The 15005-nt window shown below is 37.6% G+C and overlaps 2 pseudogenes; both read left to right on the plus strand.

The window, feature by feature from the left end:
- The first annotated feature begins 254 nt into the window (after positions 1-254).
- Ldha-ps7 (lactate dehydrogenase A, pseudogene 7) lies at positions 255-1276 on the plus strand (annotated as a pseudogene).
- Positions 1277-13530: 12254 nt separating this feature from the next.
- On the plus strand, positions 13531-14411 carry LOC147998285 (glyceraldehyde-3-phosphate dehydrogenase pseudogene; annotated as a pseudogene).
- Positions 14412-15005: the final 594 nt, after the last annotated feature.

Raw genomic sequence — 15005 nt, forward strand, 5'->3', positions numbered from 1 at the left:
TCCTTTACAAACTTAGGTATAATTGTGTTTGGGACATAGATATTAAGAATTGCCATGTCATCTTGGTGCATTTTTCCTTTGATAAGTATTACTGTTCTTCCCCATCTCTTTTGATTAGTTTTTGTCTGAAGTCTATTTTCTTAGGTATTAAAATAGCTACGCCAGGTTCTGGAGCCACTACTGCCAATCTGAGACCATGAAACTGCATGCCAGACTCTGCCCATTGTATGCTAACAATCCTAACAGTTTCAAAATCCAAGATGACAACCCTCATGAACCAGCTCATTATAAATCTTCTTAAGGAAGAATAGGTCCCTCCTTAATTATATTTACAGTTGTTGAGGTCAGAGCTGTTGACATGGCTTGTGCCATTTTTATCTTAGTGAAGGGCTTGACAGATGAGTTTACCCTTGTTGATATGATGGAAGACAAACTGAAGGGAGAGATGATGGATCTCCATCAGCCTTTTTGTAGAACACCAAAAATTATCTCTGTCAGAGACTATAGTGTGACTGCAAACTCCAAGCTGGTCATATCACAGCAGGACCTGTTAGCAGGAGGGAGAGAACTGACTCAATTTAGTCAGCAAAATGGGACCACCTTCAAGTTCATAATTCCTAATGTTGTGAAGTATAATCCAAACTGCAAGCTGCTGATTCTTTCAAAGCCCGTGGATAGCTTGGCCTACATAGCTTGGAAAATAATGTGGCTTTAAAAAATACTGAGTTAATGGAAGTGCTTGCAATCCAAATTCAGCTTGAATGCATTGCCGGGTGGGAGATAGGCTTGGGATTCGACCACTAAACTGTCATGGATGGGTCCTAGGGGAGCATGCAGACTCCGATGTGATCATGTGGAGTGGCATCAATGTTGCCAGCAACTTTCTGAAGAATCTGAATGCAAAACTGAGCACTGATGCAGACAAGGAGTAGTGGAAGGAGGTTCACAAGCAGGTAGTTGACAGTTCCTATGATGTGATCAAACTGAAAGGTTATACACCCTGGGTAATTCACCTTTCTGTGGCAGATTTGGCAGAAAACATAATGAAGAATCTTCGTCAGGCACATCCCATTTCCACCATGATTAAGAATTTCTTTGGAATCAATGATGTCTTCCTCAGTGTCCTTGTCTTTTGGGACAAAATGGAATCTCAAGTATTGTGAAGATGAATCTCACTCTTGAAAAGGAGACTCACTTGAATTATTTTTCTGCATGGCTAATTTTAGCTAATTTGATGGGCTCTAGATGGGTAGCAAGATTGTTTAAGGCAGAATAAGGTATCATTGAGTACACATACTATTTCTTAAATTGTTCACCCATTGACATGTTTAGACTGCTTTCATATCTTGACTATTATGAAATATCATGCAATGAACATGGAAATTGAGTTAATCACATTTAGGTAACAACTTTTCTTTGTAGTACCTACAGTACCTACCCAGAATAAAACTTGCTAGATGTTACGAGTAATTCTGGTAGTGAGTTTTTAATAACCCCACTTCCCCCACACAATTGTTGCATTAATTTGCAATATCACCAATATTGTATAATGATTTATTGCACATTGCCAGGAATGATCTTTCATCTTTTGATCACAGTCATTTCAACAGATGTGAGTGAATATCTTAATATGGCTTTATTTGCATTTTTGTAGAGTTACTCTTTATATGCCTTTATCATTTGTATGTCTGCTTAGGAACAATGTCTATTCAGGCCTTTCATCCCTATTTAATAGGTTTGGACTTCTTGCTTTTTTTGTTTTGTTTTGTTTTGTATTTTGTTTGTTTGATTTTTGCTACCATGTTTTATCATTTCTTAGATATTTTGAATAATAATCATTTGCTCGATATATAATTTAAAAGTACTTTATTCTATAGCTATATTTTAGGTTCTTGCTTGCTTGCTGTTCTGTGCAAACCCATTTTTTATTTGATATAATCTGGCTTGTCTATTTTTTGCTATTATTATCTTTGCTTTTAGTGTTATACCCAAGAAATGTTGTTAATACCAATTCCTATATTTTCTTCTAAAAGTTGTACTTCTTCAAGAACTTAAATTCAAACATTTAATTAATTTTGGGAACTTTTTGAAAATCATATAAAAAGGTCATATTTTATTTGCTTTCATATTTCCCCATGACTTACAAGATGTAACTATCTTTTAGCCATTTTAAATTTTAAAACATTTTTCAAAGACCTGTTGAGCATAAATTAATGGGCTTATTTCTGGGTTTTCTACTTTGTCTACTAGTCTGTGTCTCTTTTATGCATTATAATCATATTTTATTATTTTGTCTTCATATTATGCTTTGAAATGAGGAAATGTGATGCCAGTACCTTTATCTATCTTTCTCAAAATTGCTTTTATGATTATAAGTCTTGTGTTGCTCCGATTTTATCCTTGGAACTATTTTGTTTTTATTTTGTGAAGAATTTCACTGGGTTTTTGGTGATGACAAAATTTACTGATAGTTTTAGATAGTATATTGGTTATATTTCTTTTTTTGGCAGTTTCATTGGGATAAGTTTATTTTCAGTGGCTGAACTTCCTCTGTAATCAGATACATGACAAGAAGGAATTTGTGAGAGAAAAGATTTTACTACATTTTACAGTTCAAGGAAAGACATTCTATCATGAAGGTGAAGGCATGGCATCATGTTTGGAAAACCAGAATCAAAGTGTATGGGTAGTCAGGTAGTAGAGAGAGAGCAGGAACTGACGTCAAGCTAAAATTCAACACTCTCTATCAGTGAGCCCCATTTACTCTAGTTAAGTACCACATCCTACAGGTTTCACAGACTTTGAAATTAGTGTCACTATCTGTGGATGAAGTGATTGGACACATGAACCTAGTGGAGATACTACATTTGAAATAGATCAGATAGATGATGTCTATTCTTGTTATCAATTTAAATGACATATATTTGTATTTATGTCATTCTTCAGTTTCTCTCAGATTTCATGTAATATGTCAATATATACATTTTTATGTAGCAGTACTCTATACTAAAAATAATAAGTCAATAATTTTGAATTTTAGTTGATCTCCTTTTATAATTTGAATATGGCTCTCTTTGGGATTGAATTAAGTGAGTTTTAAAGTTCATATAGAAAAGGCTGTATAGAAAAATTATATTTTCTTTATTTATAAACAGAGTAATGACAAATTCTATTCTGAACTCACAAGAGTATTAGAAATATTGCAATCATAATGGCACTATGTTTACTAATAACATGCTTTCTTACTACAGTAATGTATTTGAAACAGGCCCTTCCTTATAAAGCTTCAATGAATTGACTTTATTTTTTATCTCATCTTGATTCTTTGCCTGTTTTATATTCATATTTTCATCCATACTGAACTAATGCTTATCCATTTTAGAAAAGGGACAATGCACATCCAACTTTAGAGGAGAATCATACTTAAAGTAATGGTAGAGCCTCGGGGCAATAATAAAGCTGCTCTGCTTAATTGGTATTGAGAGAAAGTGGGAAATATTATTCTGCATTTGCTTATCATATTGATACTGAATTATTCTAGTATGGAATAAGTTTCCAAAACTGGTAATTTTACATTAAAGTCTACTAAATGATATATTCTATACTTAAAATTTATTGACTTAATGAATAATCAATTTTGTTCTGACAAGATTGTGAAACATTTTGTAATTCTAAATTTAGTCAAACCTGAGAAAACTACAATATTCAACTAGTCTATTCAATCTAAGTTGCATCAAATTCTGCTATTTTATAACTAAACAGTGTTGAGATTAAATAGTCTACCTTTTATAGAAAGCATAAGTAGCAAGATGTGCTGGATTTTCAAGTAAAATTTCCCTTATTTTGAAATCAAGTATAAAATTTTTTCATGCATGTCATAATACTGTTAAAATTTTTTTTATGTGGAATTGTGCAAAGAAGCGAATTGAATTAACTAGAAACAGCTACACTTTGACATGTTTGAATTGGAGAAGATTGGGACAAAGTCTAACTTAGCAGTTTTCTCCTGTTCTATTCACACAAGGATCCACATGTGAATATCAATTATATGGTTGGTTCTTGCAGACAATAACTTTTATAAAGCTAAATGAGAATGAATCATTTCTTGCATTTTGGTATAAACATTTATGGGATGAAGTTTCATGATTGCATGAAATGTAAAAGAAACATATTTTTCTACCTTTATCTACTTAAGCATGTTTCTTGTCATTTGAAAGGACATTGCAAAGCTGTTAGATAAAATTGAAAGTGAAATGTTAAACCAACTTCTGTTAAGTTTGTTTGTTATATATTATCATGGGAAAGCTTAGAGACATGGATTCTTAATGTTGAAAATAGAGATGATGTATTTTGAGAATTTGAACTCACTGGTTTAATATTTGTGTTCTGCCAAGTGATCCATCAAGGAGACCCCAAACCTTCACTTTTCAAGATTACTTCTATTGCTGGGGCAATAAATGGACAGGTCCAATTTTTCTTGGCTACTATAAGATTTTGTTAGCTCTTTCTACAGTAATGTAGTGAAGAAAAAGACACATTACTTATGATATTTTCAGGATATTTCATTGCTGGAGCTTATAATTCCTCACCACTAAATAACCTCAGACTAATGGAAACAATCTAAAACCTGGTGGAACTCATGGCAATATCTCTCTTGTACACTCTGCTAGAATCCAAAATAGTTCATAAACCTCAAAAGCTAAACAATACTTGAGACATCTGAGCCATTTGGAACCTTGCAGTCTTAGGAGAGATGTTGGTCAAAGGAAACACAACTTTATTATGTATGGAGGATAAATACAAGCAATCTATTGTACTACATATGATTAAAGTTAAAACCTGCATAATGTGTTCCTTTAAAATGCTGACACTAAGTAAGTGCTCTTAGAACTGTGAGGTAGTATGCTAAATGCATATTTTGTCTTAATCTTTAATAAAATACTTAAAGTTTAATTCCCAGTTGCCGGAAATAAAAATTCAAAAGAATCATACCATCTTTTATGTCATTTCTTTTAAAACTTATTTTATAAGATAAATAGTCAAAATTGTATGTTTATGCATCCCATAAATTCCAAAAATTCTAAAAGGTAAGCCATTATTCATAAGAGACACAAACTTTTTATGTAATAATTTTATGATTCCTTTAATGTTTTTGAACTGTAATGTGAAATCATTTTATTTTCTTTAATAATTAAGTTCTGTGACATTGCACTATACCTTGATAAAAGTATTGATTATAAAAAATTATTTAGTAAGTCATGAAGAAATAACTTATTTCATAAAAAGTTGATTAAAACAAGTCAAACTATTGGTATATTATGGCAATAGTTAATGTGTTTTAAAATAAATTAGAATCTATTGTGAAATAATCTTGCCCATGAACCTGTAATAGTTTTGTTATAATACTGTTACATTTTTTAATGTGGAATTGTTCAATGGACCATACTGAATTAACTAGAAACAGCTATACTTTGGCATGTATGAATTGGAGAGGATTGGGGCAAAGTCTTAGCAGTTTTCTCCTGTTCTATTCATACTGTCATAAGCAGTAATTTTAAAGTGAAGAACACCATTGTCATTATGAAGTAAATACCCATGTAGCTGCCATAAAAGTTGTAGCCACAAAAAAAGCTGTGGTCACTCTTGTTATTATTAATGGCATGTGACCAGTGTGCAAGATAAAGCAAAAAAATCAATTTAATGTATGTAAGTAGATATGCACACAAAGATGAAGATATTCATTGTAGGCCATTTGCTACTTCGTATTTTGATCTATTTCTGCTTCAAAAGTGAATATTTGAGCCTAACTAATTCTTAAAGGAAAATATTTAGTTCATGGCTCCAGATGTTAGACATTCAAGATCAGGTGGACACATCTGGTAGGAGCCTCATATTAAATTCTTTTTTCCCACAAAATAATATTTATGATTATTTGAGAATTTCACACAATACATCCAATATCATTTGCTTTGCATTCCTCCAGATCTATTCTTCCACTCTTGTGCCCCCCACCAAATATAGTATGTCCAATTTGGGTTGGCCATATACTCAATGGAGCATGCTCATACTCTCAATAGCCAGAGCATTAAAGAAAACACACACACACACACACACACACACACACACACGCAAACACACGAAACTGCCAAACTTTATAACATTTGCTGTTGTACTAACCCAGTACCATAACAGGAAAACTTGCAATATTGATAAGTAATTAAATAGTAATAAAACTGTTAATTCTATCATGCAATCTTAAATCCTCATGACTCAATACTTTTCAACATTATCACATTGGAAATCTATTTTCATGAGTGTTTGAAAGGACAAATCCTGTCCAAACCTTGTAACTATGAATTTTCAATTACAGATGCAACTATTTTCTACAAAATCATTGGCTTAAAACAACACAAGAATTATGTTATAATTCATTATGTCCTAAGTTGGCCATGGCTCTTCCTTGACTAAGACAAAAGTATTGGCAGTAGATCTAAGTCTGCCATTCCCAGTTCTTACAGTTGTTCCTCATACCTTCACTTGAGGTTCCATTCCTTCTTTTAAAAGCTAGGTATGAGTGAGCCATTCTCACCACTCATTATTGTGACTTCTCTCCTGCCTCATTCTTCCACTTTGACACATCCTTGTAATTGTAAAGACCATTAGACATTCCTGCATAACTATTTTAAAACCAGCTGACTAGTAAACCTAATTCCATCTACAATTTTAATTTTTCATTTTTGTGTAATGTAATTGAGTCACAGATTCAGAAGATTAGGAATGTGGACAATTTTGAGGCCATTATTCTACTAACAGTGGTCTCTTTAAGAGTTAATTTATTTTTCAACCTGGAAATAAATTCATAATTACTATTAAAATACTTTTAAGGGACTGGGAAAATAAGTTGGTTGGTAAAGTTATTGCCATGCAAACATGAGGATTTGAGTTTCCATGGAGAGGACCTGATAACCTGAGTCAAAAGTCAGTTGCAATGTCATGTACCTGTCACCCCAGTACATCAGAGGAAAAGATTGTTGGCTATTGATAGACTAAACAGTGAGTCTTTTTGTTCAGTAAGAGAAACTTTGACTCAAAAACAAGATGAAGATTAATAGAGGAAGATACAACCTCAACCTCTGGCATCCACAAATGCATACATTGGACATATATAGGCACACACTTTAATACACATGCATACACCAAACATATACACAAACACATAAGACACTCAAAAGCATTTTGTTCACTCTACCTTTGTGGGGATTTGAATATGCTTGTCCCATGGGAACTGGCCCTATATAGTAGGTGTGGGATTGTTGGAGGAAGTGTGTCACTGTAGGTAGGCTTTTAGGTCTCCTAGTGTTTAAGCTGTGCCCCATGTGGGGGAAAAACCAAAACAGATAAACGAAAACCTGTTCCTGGTTGTTTATAGAAAACAGTGTCTGTCTCTTTCTGGCTGTCTTCAGATGAAAAAAATAGAACCATTTGCTCCTCCAGCACCATGTCTGCCTGAACATTTCTATGCTTCCTGCCATGATGATAATAGACTGAACCTCTGAAACTATAAGCCAGCAAAAAGTAAATATTTTCTTTTATAAGAGTTGCTTTGTAGGAATGTCAGCTAAGTTCACCCCCATAGATTCTCCAAAGACTCCAGTCCCTGGACTCCAGCTAGACTCACAGATGCCATCACCAATTTCCATGCTCATGCTCACTGCCAACCCTTTCCAGCTCCCTTCTCCCCACATCTGATCTCCATCCCCATCCCATCCTCACCCCTTCTCCCACACAGTTCCCCCTCTCCATTTGCCTCTGATGACTATTTTGTGTCCCCTTCTGAGTGAGCTTCATATACCTTCCCTTGCACCCTCATTGTTATCCAGTTTATTTGGATCTGTGGATTATAGAACGGTTATCCTACACTTTGTGGCTAATATCCACTTATAAGTGAGTACATATCATACATGTCTTTCTGGGTCTGGGTTACCTCACTCAGGATGATATGCTCAAGTTTGATACATTGGCCTAGCTGAGATTCCTACAAAAGGGTAACATAAAGACTGAAGTGGCCACCTCCTATAGCAAAGCAAGACTTCCAGTGGAGGGAGGTGGACATCAATCCCACCCATAAAACCTTGACTCAAAATTTGTCCTGCCTATAAGATGTGCAGGGATAACGATGGAGCAGAGACTGGGGGAACAGCCAACCAATGACTGAAACAACTTGAGACCTCATGTGAGAGAGACATCCATTGCAGACAGGAACCTACCATATCTGTCTCCTGAGAGGCTTCATCCTGCCAAGATGACAGAGACCCACAGCCAAACATCAGGTAGAGCTTGTGGACTCTTGTGGAAGAGCAGGGGAAAAACTGCACTAGCTGGAGTGGTCGAGAACACAAGAATACCCACAGAGTCAACTAACTTGGGCCCAGAGTAGCTCAAAGAAACTTAAATACCAGCAAAAGAGCATGCAGGGGTTGGACCCATGCCCCCTACACATTTTAGCAGCTGTGCAACTTGGTCTCTATGTAGATCTTTTAACAATTGGAGCAAGGGCTGTCTCTTAACTTTGTTCCCTACCATTGGATTCCTTTCCTCTACATGGACTGCCCACTTGGATCTCAGAGGGAGAGGATGTGTCTTGTCCTGCTGGGACTAGATATCCCAAGGTAGGGTAGTACTCAAGGGGTCTTCCCCTTCTCTGAGGGGTAATGGAGTTGGAAGGATGTGTAAGGGCCAGACTGGGAGGAGAGTAAGAAAGGGTTAGACTAAGATCAGGATGTAAAGTGAATAAATAAATAAATAAATAAATAAATAAATAAATAAATAAATAATTGAAGAAAAAAAAAGATAATTGCCTTGGTCATGTTGCTATCACAGCCATGAAAACTGATGACAACAAACCTAATTCCTTTCATGGCATGGGTCTCAAATTGGACCAGTCATTGGTTGGTCACTCCCACAAATTCTCTACCACTATTACCCCCAGCACATGTTGCAGGCAGGACATTTTGTAGGTTGAAGATTTTGTTGCTAGGTTGGTGTCCCAGTTCCACCATTGGAAGCCTTCCATGGTTACAGAAGATGGGCTGTTCAGGCTTTCTGTCTGCCCCCTACTAGGAGTCTTTGCTAGTAATATTCTCATAGATTCCACAGAGTTTCCATTGCACTAGCTTTCCACCTCACCCCAGAAATTACCACCTCTCCTCCGAGTTTTAGTCATTTCTCCCAGGATTTTCTTCTTATATCCACCTGATCTCTCTTGTTCATACACCCACCTGTACTCAGTCCAGAAGTAGAAATATATTTTCCCTTCCCAGGGATATCCTCCTTATTATGTAGCCTCTCTGAGTCTTTGAATTGTAGCATGATTATCTTTTACTTCACAGATAATACCCACTTATGAGTACATACCAGGCTTTTCTTTCTAAGTCTGGGTTAACTCACTCAGGATGATTTTTTTCTAGTTTCATCCATTTACATGCAAATATCATATTTTTAACAGCTGAGTAATACTCCATTGTGTAATTATAACACATTTTCTGTATCCATTCTTCTGTCAAGGGACTTCTAGGTTGTTTCCAGTTTCTGAATATTATGAATAAGGCTGCTGTGAACATAATTGAGCAAGTGACCTTGTGGTAGGATGAGTATCCTTTGGTACAGGCCAAGGAGTGGTATAGCTGGTTCTTTCTTTTTTTTTTTTGACCACCAATTCTTATTTATTCAAATAGTTATGTCATGTAAGTGGCCAAATACCTCTTTTTATTGGATATTTTATTTACATTTCAAATGTTATCCCTTTTCTAGTTTTCCCTGTGGAAACCCCTATCATAGCCCACCTCCTTCTGCTTCTATGAGGGTGCTCCCCCTCCCATCCACTTCTTTCTCCCCACCCTGGCATTCTCCTAAACTGGAGCATCTAGCCTTCACAGGACCAAGGGCCTCTCCTCCCATTGATGCCTGACAAGGCCATCTTCTGTGTATAGCTGGTTCTTGTAGTAGATCAATTCCCAATTTTCTGAGAAACTGCCATATTAATTTCCAAAGTTGCTGTACAGTTTGTACACTGACAAACAATGAAGGATCATTCCACTTGCTCCACATCCTTGACAACATGAGCCCTCACTTGTGTTTTTACCTTAGTCATTCTGACAGGTGTAAGAAGGAACCTCAGAGTCATTTTAATTTGCATTCCCCTAATGGCTAAGGAGGTTGTACATTACTGTAAGTGTGCCTTGGACATTTGAGATTTCTCTGTTGAAAATTCTGTTTCAATCCACTGCCTGGAGGTCCAGGAGTCAGCCCAGAGACCTAGAATGGAACCAAACACGACTGTCAAAAATAGAAAAAAAATCAATGAAATGATTCTTAATGATATTTTCTATTCCACTATACTCATAGACTAGATCATAGCATAATTTTCATCAGATAGGGTTCATCCAGCAACTGATGGGAGTGGATAGAAAACTCACAGCCAAGCATTAGAAAGAGCATGGGAAATCCTGCAGAAAAGAAGGAGGAAGAATTGTAGGATCCAAAGAAGTCAAGGACATCACAAGGCCATTGCCCACAGAATCAATTAATCAGGGCTCATACAAGCTCACAGAGACTGAACTGACAATCAGTCTATGAATATGATCTAGACACTCTGCATATGTGCAGTTTTGTGTTTTTGTGGAACTCCTAACAGTGGGAGTGGGGCTGTTTTTGACTTTTGTGTGGTTTTGTGACCATTTTCCTTCTATTGAGTGACCTTGTCCAGAGTTAAGATGAGAGAGGGGCCTAGTCTTACTGAAACTTGATATACCATGTTTGGCTATTATCCCTGAGAGGCCGCTCCTTTTTGAAGGGAAATGGAGGAGGAATGGATCTGGGAGAAAGGGAGGTCGGTGGGTCCAGGGGACTGGGTGGAAAAGGAGTGAAAACTATGGTTGAGATGCAATATGTAAGAGAAGAATAAAACAAAACAAAACAAAACAAAACAAAACAAAAAAACACAATTCCTGTCAATAAAGCCACCATTTTAAACTATTGTAGCTGTTTTCACCCATGTTTTGATTTCACATCTCTTAATATGTATATATGTTGTTTTTAAAATTCTCGTAACCATCTTTAAATCGTTGATGGACACTTCCAAACAACTCATTGAACAAGAAGATGCCAACTGGTGCCTACATAGAACCTTCACCCATGCAGGGTGTCATTGATACTGTAAGGTAATTTGCAGGCTCCCAAAAGAAAAAAAATAAGAGAGAGGGGGAGGAAAAACATAGCCACAAACCATTTGATGTATGCTGTCTTGCCTGAAATATATGCTAGGGCAATGGTGCCATAAAGCTTGTGAGAATAACCAACTAATGTCTGGTTTGACTTAAGGTCCACTCCATGAGATGAACCCATACCTGACACTACTTCTATGACCAAGAACTAGAAATTAGATTGCCTAGATGAATAGGGTAAAACCAAATACTTCTGGTCTTTAAAAAAAGTAATAATAAAATAAGTAGTAATGATAATCTGCTACAGATCAAGGCCTGTCTTTGTCGGGGTTTCTGTTCCTGCACAAACATCATGACCAAGAGGCAGGTTGGAGAGGAAAGGGTTTATTCAGCTCACACTTCCACATTGCTGTTTCATCACCAAAGGAAGTCAGGACTGGAACTCAAGCGGGTCAGGAAACAGGAGCTGATGCAGAGGCCATGGAGGGATGTTTCTTACTGGCTTCTTCCCCTGGCTTGCACAGCTTGCTCTGTTATAGAACCCAAGACCACCAGTCCAGGGACAGCACCACTCACAATGGGCTGCCCCCCCCACTTGATCACTAATTGAAAAAATGCCTGACAGCTGGATCTAATGAAGGCATTTATCTCAACTGAGGCTCCTTTTTCTGTGATAACTCCAGCTTGTGTCAAGTTGAAAACAAAACCAGCCAGTACAATGCCTTATTTTGCCATCATCAGAGTAGTATTTTCCAGTAGCAAATGAGAACAAATACAGAGACCCATAGCCAGACATTATACAAGGAGAAAGACCTTGGAATATTCAGCACTAATTGGGATTCCCCATAAAATCTTTCACCTCAGATCTCATGGAAGAAGTGGAAAGAGTGTAAGAGCCAGAGGCAAACAAGTCCCTCTAAATCAACTGACGAAAGCTCATAGGAACTCACAAAAACTAAAGCAGCAAGCACAGGGCCTAAATTAATGTGCACCAAATTCTCTCTCTCTCTCTCTCTCTCTCTCTCTCTCTCTCTCTCTCTCTCTCTCTCCTCCCATATATACACATACATACATATACATACACATATACATGTTTTCAGTTTAATGTTTTCATGGAACACCTGAATGTGTGATTGTGTGGGTCTCTGATACTTGTACCTTCTTTTAGACTCTTTTCTTGTGTTAGTTTGCCTTGTCCAACTTAGCTGTAATGGTTTTGTTTTATGTTGTTATATCTTATTTTGTTATGTTTTGTTGTTATCTCTTAGAATCCTGTTTTTTTCCTAATTTAGACAGAAAGGAAGTGGATCTGGAGGTGAGTGGAAGGGAGGAGGAATTTTGAGCTTTAGAGGGAGGGGAAAACTGTAATCAGAATATATTGCATAAAAAAATCTATTTTCAATAAAATGAAAAAGGACAATAAACAATCCAAAAAAAGGAGCCAAAATTTAAAACCGAACCAACATTGTTAAAAATTTAGAAATAAATGCTAAACGTGAGCAACCAAAACTGAAAACCTGGAAAATAAATTTATCGTGTTGAGTTCCTACAGTTTGGTAGATTTCAAGACTATCAGAAACAAACGAATTCAACTGCTCACCCACCAACCAACTGCTTTTCTAGAGTACAAGGACAAAATCCATCCCAGAATGCACCTGATATGGGCTGGTATCTAGCATACTTCACAATGATTCCTTATGATGCCATGTGCAACGGACCAATCAAGGCTCATCAAAATCTACAATTCTTTTTTTCTTCTCACATTCTGTCTCCAACAACTGTACTTTCTTGGCTATGATAGTATTTAAATTGTTACAAACAGAAAAGGATTTCCAGTGAAGTGGAAATTTCTGGTTTCAGTGGAGACCCAGTTGTATCATGTGATGTTTCATTGGAAACTGTACTATGGGAGGATGTTTTGCTGAAGCAGACATGTGGGAAAATGTTTTGCTGAGGTGGACAAGTGAAAACATGTTTTGCTGAGAACAGATACATGCTATTTTTCTGGAAGCTGCCTGGTGAAAGGGCATGTGATGGTTTCCTGAATCAGATGCTTGAGAGGATATGTGATGTTTTGGAAAGATTATAAGTATAATCCAACAGACAATAGATGATGTTCTGGCATTGGTTCACCTTGTTGGTCTTCCTTATGCTTTCCTGACAACACTCTGGCATGGATTCACATTAATTTCTTCTTTAATCTTCAATTGTCATAACTTTGCAGAAAGAAATTCTCCAGATCTCTGTTCCTCCCTGTTCCAGAGACAGCAACATCTTCCCATGTATTGCCAGTCTCATCCATTAGACAATGGTGAAGGTAGCAGTGAATAGATTTGGCCATATTGGGTGCCTGGTTACCAGGGTTATTTTCTCATCTACATTTGGCAAAGTGGAGATTGTTGTCACCAATGACCCCTTCATTGACCTCAACTACATGGTCTACATGTTCCAGTATGACTCTAACCATGGCAAATTCAATGACACAGTCAAGTCTGAGAATCACAATCCTCCAGGAGAGAGATCCCAGTAACATCAAATGGGGTGATGCTGGTGCTGAGTATGTCCTGGAGTCTACAGACATCTTCACTACCATGGAGAAGGCTGGGAGTCACTCGAAAGATAAGGCCAAAAGGATCATCTCTGCCCTTTCTGCCAATGCTTCCATGTTTGTGATGGGTGAAAACCATGAGAAGTATGACAATTTGCTCAAGATTGTCAGCAATGCCTCTAGCACCACCAACTGCTTAGCCCACCTGTCCAAGGTCATCCTTGACAACTTTGGCATTGTGGAAAGACTCTTGATCATAGTACATACCACCATTTCCATTTAGAAGACTGTGGATGTCTCCTGTGGAAAGCTGTAGTGTGATGGCCGTGGGGCTTCCCAGAACATCATCCCTGGACCCACTGGTGCTTCCAAGACTGTGGGCAAGGTCATCCCAAAGGTGAACGGGAAGCTCACTGACCCAGCCTTCCATTGTTCCTACCCTCATGGATCTGACATGCCTCCTGAAGAAACCTGCCAAATATGATGACATCAAGAAGGTGGTAAAGCAGGTATCTGAGGGCCCACTAAAGGGCATCTGGGGCTACACCGAGGACAAAGTTTTCTCCTGCAACTTCAACAATAGCTCCCACTCCTCCACCTTTGATACTGGGACTAGATTACTCTCAATGGAAACTTTATAAAGCTCATTTCCTGGTATGACAATAAATATGGCTACAGAAACAGGGCAGTGGACCTCATGGCCTATATGGCCTCCAAGGTGTAAGAAGCCTTGGGCCACCCACCCTAGCAAGGAAACAAGAGGAAGAGAGAGTCCTTCAGGTGCTGAGGAGTCCCTGTCTCAATTTGGCTCCAAACACTAAGCAGTTCCCTCACCATTTCTGGTCCAGACCCCCTTAAAGAGCCCTACTCTCTTGAATACCACCAATAAAGTTTGCTGCACCCACAAAAAAAAAAAGAAAAAGAAAACAAGGATAGGGAAAAAGGGGCAAGCTGGAAGAAGGTGGAAGAAGGGGAAGAAAGGGAAAGAAGAAAAGAGGAGGAAGGAGGGGGAGGAAGGAGGGGAAGAAGGACAGGGAAAGGAAAAGAGAGGGGAGAGAGAAAAAAGAGTGGGGATATAAAATGGGGGGAAGAAAAAAGAGAGAGGAGAAAAAGAGAGGGGGAAAAGAGAGGAGGGGGGGAAATAGATGAGGAAGAGAGGGGGAAAAGAGAGAGGGGGAAAGAGGGAATAAAGAGAGGGGAGTAAAAAGAAAGAGAAGGGGGAAAAGAGAGAGGGG

This window comes from Rattus norvegicus, chromosome X (genome assembly GCF_021556685.1).
Source record: "Rattus norvegicus strain SHRSP/BbbUtx chromosome X, alternate assembly SHRSP_T2T, whole genome shotgun sequence".
NCBI classification, from domain to species: domain Eukaryota; kingdom Metazoa; phylum Chordata; class Mammalia; order Rodentia; family Muridae; genus Rattus; species Rattus norvegicus.